Source organism: Ascaphus truei, chromosome 9 (genome assembly GCF_040206685.1).
Source record: "Ascaphus truei isolate aAscTru1 chromosome 9, aAscTru1.hap1, whole genome shotgun sequence".
NCBI classification, from domain to species: Eukaryota; Metazoa; Chordata; class Amphibia; order Anura; family Ascaphidae; genus Ascaphus; species Ascaphus truei.
In genome coordinates this window covers 33,500,764-33,522,803 of record NC_134491.1, presented here as the reverse complement: position 1 = coordinate 33,522,803, position 22,040 = coordinate 33,500,764, and the positions used below count along the sequence as shown (strand labels likewise).

Sequence of the window (22,040 nt, the reverse complement as noted above, 5' to 3'; positions counted from 1 at the left end):
TTTAGATTGCCTGAGACCAAAAGATAAAGCATATTGTAGATATTGCCAATCAATGTCTATCAAATGTCTTTACGGCATATAGTTATTAAAACATAGTACGGATTTGTAAGGATCTAGCTCTATCAATTAGATTGATGTTGCATCTAGTGTTGTCTGGGGCTTGGCGGTATGGGATAAAGCCTGTCTGATTACGGTGTATTTGTACATGCAGAAGTTTTTTCAATCTGGTTGCCAATATTTTGGTGTAACAGTTTGATGGCTGTGCTTGTTAGTGATATGGGACGATAGCTGATATATAACATTTTTAAATGAAAGGCAACAATTGCTCTCAATAGCTTGTCCCAAAAATATATTTTGTTACATTTTTATACAATTGCAAGTGGGCTAGCACAACCGAATCCATTATTTACCAACAGCATAACTCTACTTATTTTTCTTGAGGAGTCTCCAAAGAGAAACCATACAAGAATAAAATTAAAAAAAACCTCTAAGTATATTACGTATGTTTACTGGCTCTTCTTTATTAACCTGTTTGAATAATTAAATTCAATCTAGTAACATTGTAAAACATGGCCTGTTGATTTCTCCTTAAATGTTGTAGTTTTTGGGAGGAGTTGCTTGGTGAGTAAAGACACTGACTCTGTAAACAATTACGCCTTGGGCAAGTCACTTTATCTCCCTGTGCCTCAGACACCAAAATAATAGATTGTAAGCTCATCTGGACAGGGTCTGTGCCTGTAAAAATTTCTACAGTATGTGTTCCATACTGTGCACTATTCTGCAATTGTGAAGCACTTTGAGTCCCATTTGGATAATAGCATTATATGAAATAAAGTTATTATTATTAAAATGTTCATTATTTGTTGTTTTAATTATAATTTTCAAAAGCTTATCTGGTGCTACAGTCAGCCTGACCTGCCTATAGTTACCTGAGTCACCTGTTTGGTGACCTTGTTACCTGAGTCACCTCAAACTTTGTATAGCACAAATACGATAAGGCATGAACAAAATAGGCGTCTACTAAAGTAATATAAGCTAGAGTATATAACAGCATTGTTTAAGTAATAATCCCCTCAGAGCAGGGCATTACTGGCCAATAATGCCCTGTTCTGAGGGGATTATTACTATTAGGCTGAGGCCCCAGTACCTCCGCTGCACGCTCGCCCGTGAGACTGGCGGCGCGTGCAGCCGATTCCCGGTCTTCAGGGAGCTGCAGACCAAAAGACCGGGGGGGGGGGGGAGTGACGGGGGCACGGCCATGACATCACCCGGCAGGTTCGCCCTCATTGCTGAACCGCCGGGGGGCATGGCTTAGCGCTCTGTAGCGAGTCCTGCTTTCAATTCTATTGAGAGCAGGAGCAACTTGCGCCACAGCTCTGCGGACCCCCCTCGCATCGGGCCCCGCGCCATTGAGGGGAGGGCTCTTGTCCCTGCAGTGTCCGCCACAGTGGGCGTTACAGTAGCCAGTGGGGACCAGCCCTTATAGGCTAAATGAAGACTTTTTTCATAAATAATAGATACTTTTGTATAGTTAAATAGATTTTTTTAATTAAAATAAAATGGTAAATACATGAAACCACCTCTATAATACGCTTACACTGCAGCTATATATATCCACACACTGCCGCCCCCTCTGTGTACACACACACACACACACACACACACACACACAGCAGCTCAACACACACAAACTGCTGCTACACACACACACACACAACAGCACACCACACACAACACAGCACCTCTACACACACATGCACACCACACACACACACTGGAGCTCTAGACACACAACACAGCACCTCTACACACACAACACAGCACCTCTACACACACATGCTACACCCATAAACACTGCTGCTGACACTGACACACACACACACACACACAAACACACACACACACTGGAGCTCTATACACAAACAAACTGCTGCTACACATACAACAACAGCACAACACACACACACACTGCAGCCACAATAAAAAATGCAGCCACTTACTAAACTTTGCACTCTCCCCCCCCCACCTCTACGCACAACACAGCACCTCTACACACACCCCCCACACACACACCACTGCACCTCTATACACATACACACACATGCTACACCATAAAGACTGCTGCTGACACTGACACTGACACACACACACACACACACACACACTGGAGCTCTATACACGCACACACACACACAGCACTTCTACACAGATATACAACACAACAGCACACACTCACACACAAACTGCAGCCACAAAGAAACTGCAGACAGCCACTTACTTCTTTGCAGACACCTTCTCTTCCCCCCCAAATCAACTGAATCTGCTCAGATAATATGTCAGCTCGGGAGGGGGAGGAGTCAACCCGTGGCTGATATGTCCTGATCAATCCCCTGCCCTGTCTCAGAGCTTAAACTTCATGCAAACCAACCCCCCCCCCCTGTTCTGAAAGCTGATTGGCTGGAAATAAACCCATTAAAAACTGCACTTTGCAAGCTGCTAAATTCCGGGCATTACTGATTGGATAATGCCCGGAATTTTAACCAATCAGAGAACAGGGTTTTCAATTCTGCCCTGAATTTTACTGCTTTAGCCTATAATTAGCATTAATACAGCCTACAGTACTTTATAGTTAAGTATTATAACGAAAGAAACTTGTGCATCCTCAAAAAGAAAAGAGAAAAAAAGAGAAAGATTATTCTGCTTGTTTATTCGTAATCCATGATTGCAGCGGCGCTTGCCGGCAATTAACTGAGCATTAATGAAAAGGTTGCTGATGAGCTAAGGAGCATAAATGAATTAACATTGTATTCTATTTGCAAAAACAATATACAGAAAGAAACCAGCGCAACCTCAAAAAGAAAAGAGAAAAAAGGTAATATATTATTGTATATTTGCCAAAAAAGGAAATTCTCTGTGAATAGTGATAAGAAATGTGTTCAGATGAAGTGGTCAGGACAAAGGTACTAAGTATTAGATATATATCCTTGTATGTGGTTCCCCTCACAAAATGTAAGAGAGCGTTTAAAATTGATAGAAGGTAACTCTAAAGCACTCACAATATAAGAGATCTTTAAATCATAGGTTATAATAGACAAGGATTCTTCCTGCGGTTTGACAAGCAAGCACTATTATTATTTGTTGACGAATATTCTTGATACTATCTAGATGTTATACCTTTTCATCTTATTAGACCAGATCTGTGCAATCCCATTTATATAGATTGTACAGGAGGCATTAAATCCCTTTGCAAAGGCTTTTGATACGGTACCACACAAGAGGTTAGTGTACAAAATACAGGTAATTGAACTCAGTAAAAATATGTCACAGGCTTGAAAATATCTGTATCAAACCGCATCTGCCATTTACCTGCCCACGTTTCCAGTCTCTCCAAGTCCTTCTGGAGACAAATTACATCCTGCTCTGATTCTACTAACTTACACAATTTAGAGTATTCAGCAAAGATGGAAACCTTTCCCTCTATGTCACCCTCAAGGTCATTAATAAATGCTAAAAAGCAGGGGTCCCAGTACCGATCCCTGAGGTACTCCACTCACAACTTTAGCCCAACCTGAAACATTTCCATTTACGACAACTCTCTGTTGTCTATCCTTGGAACCGTGTGGAGCTGTATCAAAAGCCATTGCAAAGCGATTTAATGGGATTAAAGGGATTTCATGTCTCCTATAAAATCGATATAAACGAGATTGCATAGATCTCGTCCAGACTGTACATATTATCGCACTCCTCCATTTAGAAGTACGCTGCTAGTAAAAGGATTGACCTTACACACAGTATATGGAAAACAAAGAACAGATCCTGCGCTCCCATGAAAGCATGAAATCCGTGTGCAGAACACAATTCGGCAGGATTTTGGGAACGGATTTTTGACAGTTTCACCCATCTCTAGTTATAATTGATGAGTCAGGGAAGCCTGCTAGTGCAGGGAGAAATTTCCCATCTCACGTCTCCCTGGCTCCGAATCTCTGTCACCCGATGCGTTTTACCGATTGATCCTGCTTCATTGTCTGATATAACCTATGTTTTAAAAAATTGGTTATATTGTCAGTGCTTTGGCGTTACCTTCTTTCAATTTTAAACTTTCTATTATATTTTGCGCTAACTAACTCTATAGTATGTGAGTGCATTTCTTATCATTATTCACAGAAAATTCCCTTTTTTGCCATATATACCATACTTTTTTCCCCCTCTTTTTTCTTTTTGATGTTACGCTGGTTTCTTTCTGCATATTATTTCTTCTGGAAAAATCTATTACCAGCAGCACCAGAATGATAGAAAAAGCGTCACCTACTATTGTGTTTTTGTACTTATATTTGTTCACTTATTTTTCGCTTTGTAAGATCTTGTTCATTGTATTTTACTTTATAGTTAAGGTCCATTAAAATCAAAATAAATCTCGTGTGCATGCCATATTAAGAGCAAGAATTAATTACAAAATACTTCTGAGTTAATAGCATTAGTCTAAAATACTCATATGCATCAGTGAAATGCAATTTAATAAGCTCAACATTGTTTTTGCAAATAGAATACAATGTTAATTCATTTATGACTCCTCAGCTCATCAGCATCGTCTTCATTAATGCCCATTTAATAGCCGGCCAGCCCCGCTGCAAACTTGGATTACGAATAAACAAGCAGATGAGATTTCATGCTCAATGCAATGGTAATAAAATTAATTCACATTTAGAGAGCTCTTTTCACAGTGTGACACATATGATATAAACATAGCATCTTATTCTATAACATTACTTTGATGGAAGGGCGCCACAAGATTAAAACTACTTCTTTGCCTTCCACTCCCTGCACTGCATGATATCGCTAACACTGGAGCCGCAGTACTGTGTCATTAAACTGAGATTGGGTATTTCATCACTATTTAGGGCTATGTCAGAATACTTGTTGATTCTGTTAGTATCATAAATAAAAAAAGCTTCTTTCTAGTTTCAGTTTAATAGCTCAATGAAAGCCAAAACATTCAAGATAATGTTAAACATAGAGCATGTGAGACAAAAGCTAGATGAACATGCTATAGAATAAGCATTACTAGACTTTTTTTTTTGCATGCTGTGGATCGTGCCTCTATTTTCTTTAATCACCATTTTCTGTAATGCTATACAGATGATAGAATTTAGATGATAAAAGGTACCATGCACACAGTCACAGTGTCCTCCTTCTGATGCGGCTGGGTTGCTTCTGGTGAGGTGCTAGTTTTTAATAGTTGTACTTATCAGGTCAGATTAAATATTAGATATTTCTGACCCGGTGGCGTCTCCCTCTGACTGTTGTCTTCAAAAATAAGTAATCACACCAACTGCAGCATCCTGTGATTAAATTCAAAGGTTTTTTTTATTTATAGGACAGGGCAATACATCAAAATACAACGTTTCAGGCCAAAAACTGCCTTTCATCAGTTAAGTGTATGAAAGGCCAAATGTGGGCCTAAAACTTTGTGCATTTCACCACAAGATGCTGTAGTTGGTGTGAATACTTTTTCTTAAGATGACAGTGATGCTGTAACCGCGTGAGTGCTATTGGGTGTGCTGTCTTTCTCTTTTTGTTTTGCTGTCTATATCTAAAGTGTGGCCACACTTTTTTGAGACAAGCGCCTCCAAACTAAGAATGCTTTGAAATGGACTGATTCATTACTTTGCTCGGATATTATGTGATTTCCCCTTCCTTTTCTCTACTAGTCTCCCTCTGACTACCACATTCAGTGAAACATTGCAGCCCTACAATATACTGCTGGAAACTGAGCTTTGATTCTGAAATTCAATTTCACCCACTCAAAAACTGTTACAAAAGAGGACAGTGGAAAAGGAGGAAATTGATAGTGGCACTTCTGCTAAAGGTGACAATGATGACAGAAAGTGGCAGCTGTGTCTATGACTATCTGCTGGTATTTATAAAAAGACTAATTATCTTTAGAAGAAGTTGGTCCATGATGCAACATGGAAACCTGGAAGAGATTGTCCTGATGCTTTAGGAGGGAGCTGTTAGCCTTGCACCAGGGCAGAAATATATACAATTCTTACAGTTAGCCATCTGGAAGAGAGTAGAACTCCATACTGTAAGGGACTGACTGGGGTGTTCTGCTGCTGCTCGTTAAGAACAGCAGACAAGTTGTAAAAGAACAGCGGCCAAAAGTCCAGCAAACATCACAACATTTATCAACATTTCCGCAAATGCAGACAATAGCAAGATAGGTGGAGACATTGAAATGTAGAGCCGTGTCATTAAAAATATAGTTATTGTGCATATATTCTTTGGATTTGTGATCTACAGATTATGCCAATAGATACGGAAAGGGTGAAATTAAAGCTTTGGTCCTGAAAAAGTTATATAACCTACTATGCTTCAGTGAAACCAAGAAATCCACAATGTGTTGCATGTACCTCCAGAACTTAATGGGTTAAATCATCAGCATGATAAACATATGTTCTCTTTATAGGAGTCAGAGCATACTGTGAAATCCAATTTTAGGATTAGACAGAACTGAAAGGTCACTTTGGGCACAAGCTGTTGATGTCTACTACCACTAAAATAAACACATCTATTTTCTAGGCAGAAGACCACTGTTATGCTTGAGGGTTTCATCAGATGTTAGGCACATTTAAATGTCCCAATTTAAGGATGAATAGCAACAGGATGATTTAGCAGTGCTTTCTCTCATATAAGTATTTTTAAATGAGATAATGGCAATGATGCATGATATGTGAGCATGCTTAAGGGTATTATTCCTTTCTAGTAAACTGCTATGCAGATTAGCAACAGTATATATATTAGCTATATAGCTATATATCTGTACACATATATATATATATATATATATCTCCCCTGTACCTGGGAACCAACTACCATGGCTGCTATTACCTGTTGGCAACCAGGAGGCCAGAGCCTCCGCCACTGGGAGCCTGGGGTGATACTGGTTCATCTCGGTGCAGCGCCTCCACCTGCAAGGGATCCCAATGTGGTGGGATAAGTCCCTTACAGGAACAATACCAATAATAAACACACTCAGGTATTTAATAACAAGCTTTACTGAACACACTATAACAGTACCCTGCACCACACAGTATCATAGGCCCAGCCCCATACCACCAATGAGTGTCCCCAAAGTACATAGGGTGTTTGGCACCAATACACTGATGTCCTTCCCCCCCTCCCCCCAATGTCAGTACCCACCCAAAAGTGTAGGAGATAGCGCTAGCCCGTGAACTGTTGGTGCACTTAGTTGGGTACCTGCCCTGGGCTCCAGCACCCGGGTAATGCAGATTAACAAGGGGATCCGTCTGATCCAACATTGTCGTCGTCCGTGATGGCGTCCACCTCAATGTAGGGTGAATTCCGGCGTGGATTATATCACCATACAGAGCCTCTTACAACGGAGGTGATCTGGTCCCAGACCACAGGCCGCAATCACCGTGCGGCATCCTCACTGTGTCCCTGACACTAGACAGTACAATGGGGAAGCGTCCCTATCAAAGGGGCCTTCCCTGCAGCAACTACAAGCTACTGTGAGTCAGGGCCCAGCTGGGGCCTAAAGGGGATATACTAGGCCTAGTCTCATAGCCACTGGCTCTGAGACACTACCTGCTTGATGCAGCTCCCTCTTCCGACTGGCATGGTGCCGCTGTGCGCGCCAAATGTATCAGTGTTGCAGGGAATTCCGAGAGCCCTATTAGCTGCTGTGGGTCATGTGTCTCTACTCCCATAGCCTCATGTGCATGTATTGATGTGCAGGACCTAGTGATCCATATCGGTCGGTGCCAAAACAATCCCCCATCTTGCAACTATGGAAGCAGCAGATATACTGTATATATCTCAATGTAAACACATAACCAATGCATAGATTGGGAAGAAGAATACATGTGTGAAAGAGACTGTGTTGTTTACTTAGACGTGCTAACCCATCTTTTACCTTTTCCATAAATAAAATGTATAATTATGCAAGTATGAAACTATAAGGGACACTGGGAATTAACTTTTACAAATCCTGAAGAAGTGTTTTAGAAATTTTCATTTTATTCAACAGATGGTGGTGAATCACATTTCTGGGAATACCCTTGCTGATCCCTTGTAACCATATAAAATAAAGACCAGTTGCCTTAGAGACACGACAAAGCTATTAGCTTGCAGTCCAAAAGTTAATGTACCACATGGAAAAAGAACAAGCAGTTTTAGATAATTAAATGTCCAGAGCCTAACAAATCAAATCCAATCAAATTAAGTGACTACATTCTAGTTGCATATGGTGATGTTACATTGCTGGAAGAATTTGCCAGATAACTTCTTTTCATAAAGCCAGTGATGTTTCCAATTGTATTTTTTAATACCCCAATTTGAAAATCAAACTAATTCTGGATTGTTTGCAATTAAAATATAACAAATGTCAACAATTTCAGGGAACCAAAAAACAAACAATGTTATGTAACAGTAGTTTAAAACAAAAAATAATAAAATAAACATGACTGTTCAATGATTAATATTTATTCCAATCTTATAAGCACCTGCTGAATTAAGAATTCAATAGCCTAGACTCATGTCTGCTGCCCCTACATGTCACAACCATCTTACTCAGGCTCTGCTACAGTAACACATTTTCCTACTGTCTCTGCATGAGGTCAATCCTATAGTGTCGGCCGCTTTGGACAATATAGGATTTCCCCCAATGTTTCCCACATACCATTTAGATCAGGCCATACCATTTAGATCAGGCCTGTCAAAACATACTGCCCAATCAATATTGCAACGCTGCCCAGAGCCTTTATGGACTGGTAGGGAGCTTGTTTGCCTTGAAAGCAGGTTTTTTTGCCTGGGAGGGAGAGCCTTTTTGGCTGGGAAGCAGTTTTTTTTTTGCTGGCAGTAAATGTTGTTTGGCCTGGAGGGAGAGAGGGAGGAAGCTTGTTTGGCTGGGAGGGAGAATGTGCAAGGCATTGTTTACCTGTTCATTCAGGAGGGAGGTATGTTGAATGGAGGGGAGAAAAAGGGGTCGAGGGGAGAGAGGATGGGAGGGTGAGGATAAGTGGGGGAGACAGAGAGGGGATGGAGAGAGAGGGGATGGGGTGGGTGAGAGGGGATAGGCAGAGAGAACGAGAGAGTTGATGGGGGAGACAGAGAGAGGGGATGAGGGGAGAAAGACAGAGGATGTGGAGGTGAGAGAGGGGATGAGAGATAGAAAGTGGGGATGGGTGAGAGGGGATAGGGAGAGAGACAGAGAGAGTTGATGGGAGGAGAAAGACTGAGGATGGGGTGGGTGAGAGATGGGGGACAAGTGATGGGGAAGAGATGCGATTTGTAATACAGAATACGGATTCTTGGCTAGTTGTAATCCACGATATATGACCATGTGGAACCATGCGGTTTTACAAGGACAAACTCACAGCTACTAGAATAACCCCCATTATCTCTATTCCACTGTCATTTGAGTTATTTATAAAATTCTCAACATATTACTTTGTACTCAGCACATACTTGAAAAAATGAGGAAACAATGTATTTATTCCTAGTAAAATATTTTTATAAATAAAAAAACATTTGTCAAAGCTTCAAATTTAAGCGAATTTACGCTTTCGCTTAGTTTAATGTTCCTGTAATCAAACCAAAAAATACATAGAGGCGACAGAGGTTTTCCACCTTTTTTTTTTTATTTTTGCAGAAAAGTTTGCTAGTTTTGGGAACTTACGTGACCAGTGCACACATTTCCACCTCACATTCAATGCTTTGTACTTTTATGTACTGATCAATATAGATATTTTCTTACTAAAATTAGTAAAAACATAGTTACATAACACTCAAAAAAACTACAAAGGCTATACAGCACATATAGGTGATGTAGTATAATTATGATGGTGCCTTGTTTAACTGAAGCTTGGCGTTTCTTCACTACTGTATATTGTACATGTGGAGAAAGCTTCCTTTCATTTTCTATTGATCTTTGTATTCCTAAAATAGTGTTATAGAGAGAAAAAATACAAACAATCTGATGAAAAAAAAGCACAGGCTCAAGATTGGATACATGATGTCGTTGGAACAAATGACTAAAAACAAATGTATTCAAGATTACCCTTGTTAGAATTTGGTGACAAACTATACAACAGGCATTGAGACTATATGGTAATAGCTACTGAAATTACTATAATTATAATACAGTAATAAAGGGAAGAATTGTCATATATGCAAACTCATATTTGTGATAAAATAGGTATATTTGTTCTCAACAACATGCTATAAGATTTTCCTGCAATTGAATAAGATATCAACACCAATCAACACATACTGCAGTAAAATGCCTAGCAAAATGCATGATTAGCTTCAGGTGCGAGCAGTGAAGCTTCCAAGTATGCTAGGACCACAGACACTGAGGGGACTATGCAGTAAGCCACTTATCGCCACCTTATCGCAAAAAAAGCCTACTGCTATCCAGTAAGCACGGATAAGTCGGCGATAAGAGAGCTTTTCGGCAATTTTTTTTCCAGGGAACAAATATCGGCAAATGCGTAGCGATAAGCCACTTTTCAAACTCCTGCTTTTCTAGTAGCCCCTTATCGAGGCTAATCGCCGCTCTAGTATTGAGATTTCCTCTCAAAATCGTGTCGCCAGAAAAAGTCGGCTGGAAGGTGGTGAGAAGCTGCCGATAAGCAGCGAAACGGGAAATAGAAAAAAGAATGCATTTTTCCTGCACTGGATTGATGCCGGGAGTCTCCGGAGCTGATATCCATTAATATCAGCACTGGAGGCCCCTGGCATCAATCCGATGCAATAAAAATGCATTTACAGGCAACTTCATTACCTTAGCAGCTAACCGCTAAGGCAATGAATGGGTTAAGGACAGCAGCTTTATAAGGAGGCAGAGGGGGTGACTGAAGTGGGTGCTTGGTCCTTCATTCACACCTCTCTTCCCCCAATAAACATTACACCCCTTGTGCCCCCATATAAAACCATATTTTATTTTTTAATACAGAGGATTGATACCAGAGGCCAGTGGGGGTCCCCGGGTGGTCCCTGTGTTGTCTGTGGGCCTCCAGGTGGTCCCCGCAGGGGGCTGGGGGTCCTCGGTTGGTCCCCACAGGTGTGGAGGGGCCCAAATGGGGTCCCTGGGTGGTCCCCACGGGTGTCTGGGGGTCCTTGGGTGCTCACCGCGGGTGTCCGTGGGCCTCAAGGTGGTCCCCGCTGGTGTCCAGGGGGCCCAACGGGATCCCCAGGTGTTCCCTGTGGGTGTCCATGGGTATCGAGGTGGTCCCCGTGGGTGTAAAGGGGGCCCAACGGGGTCCCCAGGTGGTCCCTGCGGGTGTCTGGGTCTTCTCGGGTGGTCCCTGTGGGTGTCTGGAAGTCCTCAGGTGGTTTTTTTGGGTGAAGGATGTGACAGCATCTCCAAGGGAGGTATGTCACATCCTTCAAACCACATGGCCATATCACATGGTATTACAGCCAATGGAATTTTCTTCAATCTCATTAGTTGCTGTACCATATGATAGGTTACTTTAGTTCAAAGGGATGTGACATCATCCCTTAAAGTGAAGTCACATCCTTTTGAACTAATGTAACCTATCACATGGTACTGTAACCAATGGGATTGAAGACAAACCCATTGGCTCTAATACCATGTGATATGGCCATGTGGTTTGAAGGGTGTGACAGTTACACAAATAGGTAAACATGGAAAGGAGTTTCCACTTTACGCTCCTCCCTCTCCTCTCTCAGCTCTGCTCCAGACACTGACAACGTAGCCAGGAATGACAAATTTGCCCTGTCCTCCTCTCTTGATCTACATGCCCCGCTTTCTCTCTGACGTTCTCGCCCTTCTAACCCCAGATCCTTGCTAAATTCCCAGACGTATGGAAAGTAGGCTAAAGCGCTCAAATGCAGGTGCAATGAAAAAAATAAATTCCCAGACGTGCATGCTGCAATCCTGCACTCGTTCCTCTGAACGCCTCTGGAGGAAATCTCACACTCTTGCAGACTTCCTTCACTACAAATTTATGCTATCCTGTTTCAACTCTGCCCTCTCTCAAGCTAAACAAACATACTTTTCTTCACTAATAAACACGCACAAGTCTAATCCACGCCGACTATTCTCTGTCTTTGACTCCCTACTCAGACCAACCTCTGCTGTCTGTTCTTCTTCCTCCATCTCACCTCAGGACTTTGTCAACTATTTCAAGGAAAAGGTGGAATCAATACAGTACATCATGACATACCCTCTGTATCCCCCTTCCATCCTAAACCTCTTCCTAACGCTCCTCCTGCCTTCCTTGACTCCTTTCCACTGACACAGAGGATGATGTGTCTTTGCTGATCTCCTCTTCTCCCTCTATCACCTGTCCTCTTGACCCCATTCCCTACCATCGCCTAAAACCTCTTGCTCCTACTATAATCCCTACACGCACACACATTTTTAACTCCCCACCTCTACTCTGGTACCTTCCCTCTTCCTTCAAACATGCAACAGTTATACCATTACTCAAAACCAGCAAGCTTGACCCTACCTGTTTCTAACTATCGTCCTGTCTCCCTCCCGCCCTTTGCCTTTAAACTCCTTGAACGTCTTGTATTCTCTCGCTTGCTCCATTTTGTCAACACCTACTCTCTCCTAGACCTTCTACAATCTGGTTTCCACACTGCTCACTCCACTGAACAGCCCTCACAAAAATAACTAATGACCTCCATGCTGCCAAAGACAGAGGTCATTACACTCTGCTCATATTCCTTGACCTCTCTGCAGCATTTGATACTGTGGACCACCCTCTCCTCCTTCACATTCTCCATACTCTTGGTATTCGTAACAAAGCTCTATCCTGGATCTTCTCCTACCTCTCCCATCGTTCTTTCAGTGTCTCTTTTGCTAACACTTCATCCTCCTCTATCGATCTCTCTGTGGGGGTCCTGGGACCTCTTCTCTTGCCTCTTTACACACTCTCTCTAGGTGACCTAATCACAGCTCATGGGTTAAAATATCACCTCTATGCAGATGACACACAAACTTACTTTTCAACCCCAGACCTTCCACCTGCTGTATAGACTAAAGTTTCTGAATGTCTCTCTGCTATATCATCCTGGATGGCCCTCGCCAACTTAAACTTAACATGGCAAAAACAGAGCTCCTCATACTTCCTTCCAAACCTGGCCCTACTACCTCCTTCCACATTGCTGTTGGAAGTTCAGTCATTCACCCAATAGCCCAAGCACGCTGCCTAGGGGTCACACTCGACTCCTCTCTCACATTCAAAAGGTAGCTAAAACCTGTCGGTTTTTCCTCCGCAGTATTACAAAGATACTGTAAAGAATCGGGGAACACGTCCTATATAGCGTGTTCCCTCCTTACCTGCGTCATCACTGATCCCTGCGCTGGTTGCTGATCGTGCTCGCATCCCCGCTCTGTCTCTATTGCATACATCTGCACACATCTCTTACAGAAATTATGTAACTGTGTCACTCTGTAATTATCCAGCCGCTGGTTTAGCTTATTGCTAGCGCTGCTGCCATATGTTAAACAGGTTGTAGGTAGTTCGGCCTGACAGTACTCTCTTGCTTACAAAGGGGTAGACCTCAGAAGTCTGTTTAATCTGAGCTACTAACATGATGTTAATTAAAAAGTTAAATTCCTTTAGTTTCCCTGGGTTTAACAAGTATCCGCAAAGCTAAATACATGCAAAACAACGGTCGTTAGTTATCTCATTAGCATAAGCATAACGCCATGTGACGTTAGCGCTGCCTTGCATTAGCATCAAATAACAGGGCGTCACACACGTCTTACCAAAGGCGGCGTTACTCCCACGCAGACCCTGAATAGGTGTTTAATTAAAGTAACTAAAGAGAAGACAGGAGAGGAAAAGAACCAGGTAAATAACAATATCATAGTTAAATAATTCCTAGCTGTGGTCTTACACTTATCCAGAACTATGTGGTAACACTGGTAACACTCTACCAGCTGGAACAGACTCCACATAGATATCCAACCACTCAGGACGATCGGTGGAGTCTGGAGACAACTCCTCTCTATGCCATTTTTTAATGGCCGCTTGTGAGTTTGCAATCTCTTTTAAGTACTTTTGTTAATAAACAGTGTTAGACTATGTTTCCCTTCTCTCCCCCCTTTTTTGAGGTATCATCAAGAGGTGCTCCCCATTCCCAAATTGAAGACTTGTTGTTTTAATGTACATTTTACTATTGTGTCTTAACCACTCCTGATTGTTGTCCCTCTCTTTGTTTTACATTGCATGTGTCCCGGAATCACGAGTGAAACCACGCGCCGGAGGATCCCCCCCCCTCTTTCATTTAAATATGCTTTGCATATCCTATTAGCATATCTCCCAGGTGAGATTTTTGTGCACATTGGAGTGGTAATCTAATAAAACAGGTCTCCCTCTGGTCTGGAGTTGAATGATGTAATATTCGTGGATGGATTTTATGACAACTGCAAACGAATGTGCATTTTATAGACTGATCCGTGGATTTCCGCGGCTGCAAGGCACTTGCAAATTCGAGGATGATTTGAATTTCAGCAACAACAAGAAACGTGTGCCTGTTCCTACATGCTAATATTATTCACTTTTAATGCACCATGCTTTAAATAAACTGCATGAACAATAGCTGCAAGAATCACATGAAATGTACAGCAGTTAATCATACAGTTTCTTTATAGGTGTTTCTGCTGCAAACACGATAACAATTAAAAAAGGGTATTGCTTAAATGAAAAAAAAAATACAATGTATTTGGCTTGAAAAGCTTTAACCTTGAATCCCCTGTCACAAGGTCACAGCTCTCAGGTAATGTTGCCACAGAGAACTATTTATTATTATTTACCTTCAAGCAGCCTATTGATCCAGCTCTCTGTAGAAAGGACAACACAGATCTTGTCCATATTAACTTATTGTTTATTCTTCCAATAATACGTCAAAATAAATTATGACAAAAAATAAGAAGATGTTTTTTGCATTTGTAAGTACATTTTTATTAAAGTTTGTTTGCTCTTTACTAGAATAGAGTTTCTTACAGTAAATACTAACCATCAATTACAGCAGGTTTTATATTATTCATATCATCTCTATATGGTGCTGCAATATCAATGGAAAAACAATGAATAGAATACACATGGCTGTGACATTTACTCATGGATCACCTTGCACCCTGCAAATAAATTATTCTTATTAATGTATATTCAGGGATTTAAAATTCCAGTCTCATTTACATGGTTTTTGACTTGCCTTACAGTACAATTTTTTCCATTACAGTCCTATGCTCCAATCAAAATCAATTCATCCAATAACTTTACATTTCCAAGTAATAGCAGTCAAATAATATTTATGGGGCTTCTTATAAATGTACCTGATATTGTGAATACAACCAAATCGTTGCAACTTTGAGCTAAGAATGCTTTAGTTATTTTGGTTAGGTCGCTATACACAATCCCTACTCTTGCGTTCTGCTCCAAAATGTCTTCTCTTTACCCCTTTTGTGTCTAAAGCCCTCTCCCGTCTTAAATCTTTCTCACTGACTGCCCCACACCTCTGGAATTCCCTTGACCTCAATACCCGACTATCCACCATTAAGACCCATCTTAAAACACACCTGCTTAACGAAGCATATGAGTAGCTCTGTGGCTGATTCTTTACATCACACACATAAATCTTTGCCCCTTGCAGACTCACTAACCAGAACACCAGAACACCTGCCTACTGTCTCTGTACGTTCCTTCTACTTACTAATTAGATTGTAAGCTCTTCGTGGCAGGGACTCCTTTTCCGAAATGTTCCTTTTATGTTTGAAGCGCTCCTTCCCATTATGTGTTATTTATATTATGTCTTATTTATATGATTATATACTATAATCATATTATATGAACAGTTACACATTAAAATGTTTTTTGGCCAATTCACATAAATGCTAATGACCATCTATCTAATGCTATCACTGAAATACTATGCGAACAGTCAGAGACTTTCACATTTTAATGTTGTAAAATAAACGCACACTTGATTTACTAAACTGTAATAAAACATTTATTGATTGATATAAACCGATTATAGATTTTTGCAAAAGTTCACAAATGTGTTATTTTTTGAGAACATTGTTTTTTTCTGGAAAAAGAAAATCTGCAAATTCCCATGAGCAATGTGCTGGTCACGTTGTGATATGATCTTGGTAGTTTTAATTAATGAATATCATTGCACAATCATCAAGCCATATTTATAGTGCTTTTTTGTAATTTAATTTGCTTTGTAAAAGCTCATTAATATAAGGGAGTTGTAATATTGTGGCCATTCTTCCCTTCCATAGCTATTTTTTAGCTATCTGTATTAATCAAGATAATCTTTCACCTGCGACTTCAGAATCATTACTTTTTTTTCCCAGAGTATCTTCGTATTTTGATGTAGTGTTTATTATATCACATTATCTTGAGATTTCATTAAGCCCAACTGTTCTAACCTTGGACTGTAGGCTTACAGTATCAGAGGATTTGTAAACCTTTCTTTAAAAGATCTGCAATTTGCTTTGCATAGTGTGTCTGTACTGTAGTTCAGAGGAGCGCAAACTTTCCCCACTGCGCCCCCCTGCCTGCTCTCCCCAAACTCTGCTCTCGCCCCACCCCTTACCTTGTCTTCAGCGTCAAATGACACTGCGTTGTCGAAGACAAGGTAAGGGACGTTGCAGAGGCCTTGAGTGATCCCCCAGCATTTAATTTAAATGCCTTGGGGAAGAGCGCGGAGCCTCTGCAACTGCTGCCCCCTCCTCCCCCCCTGGAAAATCTTGTGGCTCACTTCCCAGTTTGTGACTTCCTGCTGTAGTTCACATTTCACCATCAATTAAATTCTGCTAAATCAATTAATAGTCTCCATAGAAAACTGTGAATTCGTTATTTATTTAAAATAAACTAAAATTGCTATAAAGTATACTTCGTAAATAATGTAGGATGTAAAAAAAAACCAAAGCCTTCAGTCATTCTGTAATATTCTATTATATGTGGGATACTAACATTTCAAAGGAGAGACACACATTGTTTCCAAAGTTCCATTGTCAAATTATTGATCAGTTACCAAGCAATTGAATGCGCCAAAGGGTATAAAGGATTGATGTATAGTTTCCCTTCATAATGAAGATTTTGCAACCTTTTCAATACACAGCCTAATAATGGGGAGCCCTTTTATTGCATTTTGCTCTTATTTTTATTCGGCTACCTATTTGTACATAGAAATCTAGCAAAAAGATTAATGTATTGTTCAAAAAGTTGAACGTGTATATATGACAAATCATTAGAAATGGGGGATTTCTTTTGCGGATTTGTATCCTGCTTAGCCCAACTCGGACGTAGCACAACCCCCCCCCCCCCCCCCCCCCCACCCCCCACAAAGTACAGCGCTCCGGTCTAGCTGTAATTAGTGCCTTTATCAGATGCAGCTTGACAATGTCAAGTGACTTTGTAATCTACAATTGGGATGCCACATGTACACTTGTGACCAGACCTGCCATTGATCATGTTCTCACCACATCTGAAGTAGAGACTGGACAATTTGAGGAGAGGTATTTTAGATGAACTTGGGAAGCTGTATAAATGCACTATGGCAAAATACAAGCTTGAAAGACACAATCAATGGATATTTATGGCTTTAGAAGACTGTGGATGGAATAATCAGTGAATGTAACTGACAATAACGATATTTTTAAATATATACAGTAATTTAGATTTTGTCATTGCTTAATCCTTGTTTTCATCCTTTTTTGCAGATTTGGCAGGCAGATCAATGTCAACACCTTGTTCATGTAGGAAACACATCCAGCGTTAATGATAATAAGTAATTGATTATGTTATTGGCAAGGCGTGTACCGCATATGCGCACAAATTTAATGAACCGCATATGCATTCCATACAGCTTACATAAAACACACATGCGCACAGACACAAGGGCACAGTGTAATTAATGCATCTGTTTATTCTCGAGTATTAATAAATAACAATCTCACAATTATTTTATAGGTGTAACTGTACAAGAGACAGCCATGAGAAGATGTAATTTATTACGAACTGAAAAAGCAGTTTAAAAGGAGCATTGCACAATTCAAAACTCTCAAAGATAGCATCAACGCAATTTTACAGCATAACTCTGGGCTGGAGGGTTTCAAGCGAAGAAGACGACTTTATGAACTAAATTAATACAGTTTTATAGCAAATGTTTTTTTTTTTTTAAATATCTTTTTTTTATTCAGGTGAATACACTTACAAGTCATGCAGATAGATACATGTATTGGTGTTCCCGCCACGTTACATGCATATATATAAACATATATATAGATCCATATACATATATATACCACATAAGATACATTGAGAGAAACAGCTAATATTTGATATCATTTTCCGCTATAGAACAATACATTGGGATCTTGGTATGTGTCACCTAATTTTTCCTTTTTCCTTTATAACTCGGACTCCTAGAAGCCCTGAACACTCCCTCAAAACTGGAAGCGCTTATTAAACTAATCGCCAATAGGCGTTAACCTTGTTCGGATCATCTCTACATATTATGTTTACTGTGTTTAATTTAGTCTTTGTCTTTAGATAGTGGATTTTAATGAAGTTGTTTTATTTATTTCTTTGAGGGGGGGGGTCTATTGTTAGGGGTGTTACCCTTCCTTTTGTTTCTCAAGGAATTTAGTCTGGTCCTTTTTTGGGAAGGATGCTAAGATTAGGTCCCATTTATTGCGGAATTTATTCCCTGGATTGTTTCCTCTCTGGTCTTTATTAATTTTATCTATGGTAATGAGCTTGATTAGTAGGGATTTAATTAATTCCATACTTGGGGCTTCTGGTTCCAGCCATTTCATTATGATAGCCTTCCTAGCAGTTAGGAGGATCATCTCTGTTGGAAGGAGTGCTTTGTTATTCCTATTTATCCTAATTTGCCATGGTTCCGTGTTGGCGAATAACATGGGTAGCGGGTGTTTTCCCAGTCCACCTTTGTCACTGTCTTAATGAATTTTAATATCTGATCCCAAAACATAGAGATTTTCTCACAATCCCAGAAGCAGTGTTTGAGGTTAGCCCTCTCTTGTCTACATTTGGGACATTTTGTGGTATCTACGTCTACATTTTTCACCTGTCTCATGAAAGGAATGTATGCTCTATGCATTATTTTGAATTGCATCTCTCTCCAGCTTTCAGAGACTATTATTTTATGAGTTCTAGTATATCCCACCACCAAATCTTCCATTGTCTGCACTTTCTTAAAATCTTGTTGCCAGGCTTTTAATTTTTTGCTGTTATTTTTCTCCATTTCCTTGTCTCTGGTTAATTAATACATTTCTGCTAAGGAGTGTTTGGGGGTCCTATCTTGCATAAAGTAATAACACATATCCTTCCAAAGAGGGACAGTGGGAAGGATCTTTTTAATAATCGGTTTAATGTTATTTTCGGATAGTTTTGTTAAATCTGCTTCTAATTTTATCCCTAGATATTTTATTGGGGCTCTAGTTATCTTGATCGGTATTTTAGCTGCATCGCTGGTTCCCATTAGCTTGTTTATGTATAAGAGTTCCGTTTTGGAGACATTGATTTTGAAGCCCGCAAATGACCCAAAATTTGATATGGCTTCGAGTATTTTCTCTACCGATCTCTCTGGGTTTGCCAGGAACAGTAAAATATCGTCAGCAAACATTGCTAATCTCAGATCTATTTTGCCCATCCTTATGCCCTCGAATTCGGTCATCTGTCTCAAATAGTGTCCCAACGGTTCTATTGCTAGGTTGAACAACAACGGTGACAGCGGGCACCCTTGTCTTGTCCCTCTATGGAGCGAGAAGCGTTCTGATATACAGCCGGCCGCTCTAATTTTGGCTTTTGGTTTGTTATATAGGGTATTCAAGACCGAGGTGATGTTCCCACTAAAACCAAACTTATCTAACATAAAGTGGACGTGGTCCCAAAGTATGTTATCGAACGCCTTCTTGGCGTCTATAGCAACCATGGCTGCGTTTTTTATCTTATATTTCTGTGCCCAAAGGATAGCCGAAATGACCTTTCTAATATTTTTAACTCCTGATCATCCCTTTATAAAGCCCGATTGGTCCAGGTGTATGATAGATTGGTAAAAATACTTCCATCTATCTGCTATTATTTTTGTGAAGATCTTAATATCTTGGTTTATCAGAGAGATTGGCCTATATGACTCCAGCAGAAGGGGGTCTTTCCCGGGTTTATGAATAATTTTTATATGGGCCATTTATAACAAATGTTTTTAATTTAATAAATACAGTTTTACAGTTTTTTTTTTTGTTTTTTTATGAAGTACTTTATTGTAGTTATTGCTTAATTCTTTTTTTCATTCTTGTTTTGCAGATTTGGCGGGCTAATGAAAACACTGTTTTCGTGCAGGAAACCCATCCACCGACTGTCAGATAATGTACAGTACTATACTGTAATTCATGCATTTACAGTATTTTCTTCTGTAATAAAACAATCTCACAACTATTTAACATGTGAACATGCAAGAGCCAGCAGACTGAATGGGACTGCAGGGACCCCGCTGTGTTAATCCGATGGGCCATTAAGAATCTCACAGAAATATTGCGGCAATGTTGAGGCATGTACTGTGAGACTGCCCCAGAATTTCCAAGGCAAGAGTTCTAATACTCGTGGCAGCATCTGTAAATAATGGAGATTTACACTTGGCTTTGCGCAGCACCAAAAAACAGTAATTCTGGTGACATCTGTACAAGTTTGTGCGAACTATTAGTTAGAATACTAATGGCACTGAGTCAACAAGGTTGTCTGTTCTTTTCCTGCAATACCTCACTGACCTTAATTATATTGTCTACAGCTGAGTTATTTCCTACATTTCTCATAAATTGTCCAAGTCAACAAGGAATGCAATAGACAGTAAAGCACCGTAGGTAATTCATTGTAGGATTATGTAGTACGTGGCATAATTGCTACCTCTGAGAAGTGATCATGAACATCATAACGTGTTTGTCAATATAAAATGAATCCACAATAAAGATGCAGTCAAATTTTGAAACTATTTCTAAGCTTATAATAAGTAGGTACGCAAAACCCTCCAACAATGCACCGCCAGTCCTTGATAGGAAGCATTATTACTAGGTTAAGTGTAGGTGATTAGCACTTTAAAAAAAATCAGACAAGTATAAATATTATTGAATATCTTTTTAACTTTTAACGTCTCTATACAGTAGTAAACAAATGCTTTAGTAACGGCCGTTATACTGTAGTTAAGGCAATGCTCTTTCCGGGAGAGAACAGGACAAGGTCTGGTTACTAGTATGTGAAGAACGGCACATTAATTCACTTAACAGACCTTTGTGGATCTGCCTATACAGACGAGACAACGAGTATTCTAAAGCTTGCCTTAAACTTGCCCGGTTACACGCTGGTATATGCTGGGTGTAACCTGGCTAGTTTAAGGCAAGTTTAAGGCATTTATGCATTGACTAATGACCCATCGGATTAGCACAGCAGGGGTCCCTGGCAGTCCCATTCAGTTGAATGGGACTGCCAAGGACCCCAGCTGTTAATCTGATGGGCCATTAGTCAATACAGAAATGCCTTAAACTTGCCTTAAACTAGACCCAGCATGTACCCAGCATGTACCTGGGTCTTTTTGGCGATTGCCACTGGTTTGTGTTAGAATAACCGTTGGCACTACAGTAGGTACTGAATGTAGCCACCGGTTTTTCTGGTGTTAGCCTAGTCTCAACAATTTTATCTGGTGCAAAAAACTGACATTTACAGTAAATACACAGAATATTTTGTAGAACTCTAGTCGTTGGTGTTATTTCCCAGCTAGATAAGGTAAACCTTTATTTTACATATCTAGAATTATTTATTATAGAATTAAAAGGCAGAACACTCAGTGCGATCAAGTAATACACAAATTAGCACCTTCAACTTCCACTCCCATCCCCGACAATAATTGTGCTGGAATCTCATTATGGTCTTGTATTTAGAATTCTTATAGGGTTATTCACTGCTATTTCTTGTACATCTCAAAGTCAACATTTAAAAGGAAATTAA

The 22,040-nt window shown here is 40.2% G+C and overlaps 1 long non-coding RNA gene across 3 annotated transcripts in view; it reads right to left on the bottom strand.

The window, feature by feature from the left end:
* LOC142502811 (uncharacterized) overlaps positions 1 to 2,346 on the bottom strand; it is a 30,541-nt gene extending 28,195 nt beyond the window's left edge. For all 3 annotated transcript variants that reach the window (XR_012803856.1, XR_012803858.1, XR_012803857.1), the window contains exon 1: positions 2,279 to 2,346. This is a non-coding gene — a long non-coding RNA (uncharacterized LOC142502811). The remainder of the gene's footprint in view (positions 1 to 2,278) is intronic.
* Positions 2,347 to 22,040: the final 19,694 nt, after the last annotated feature.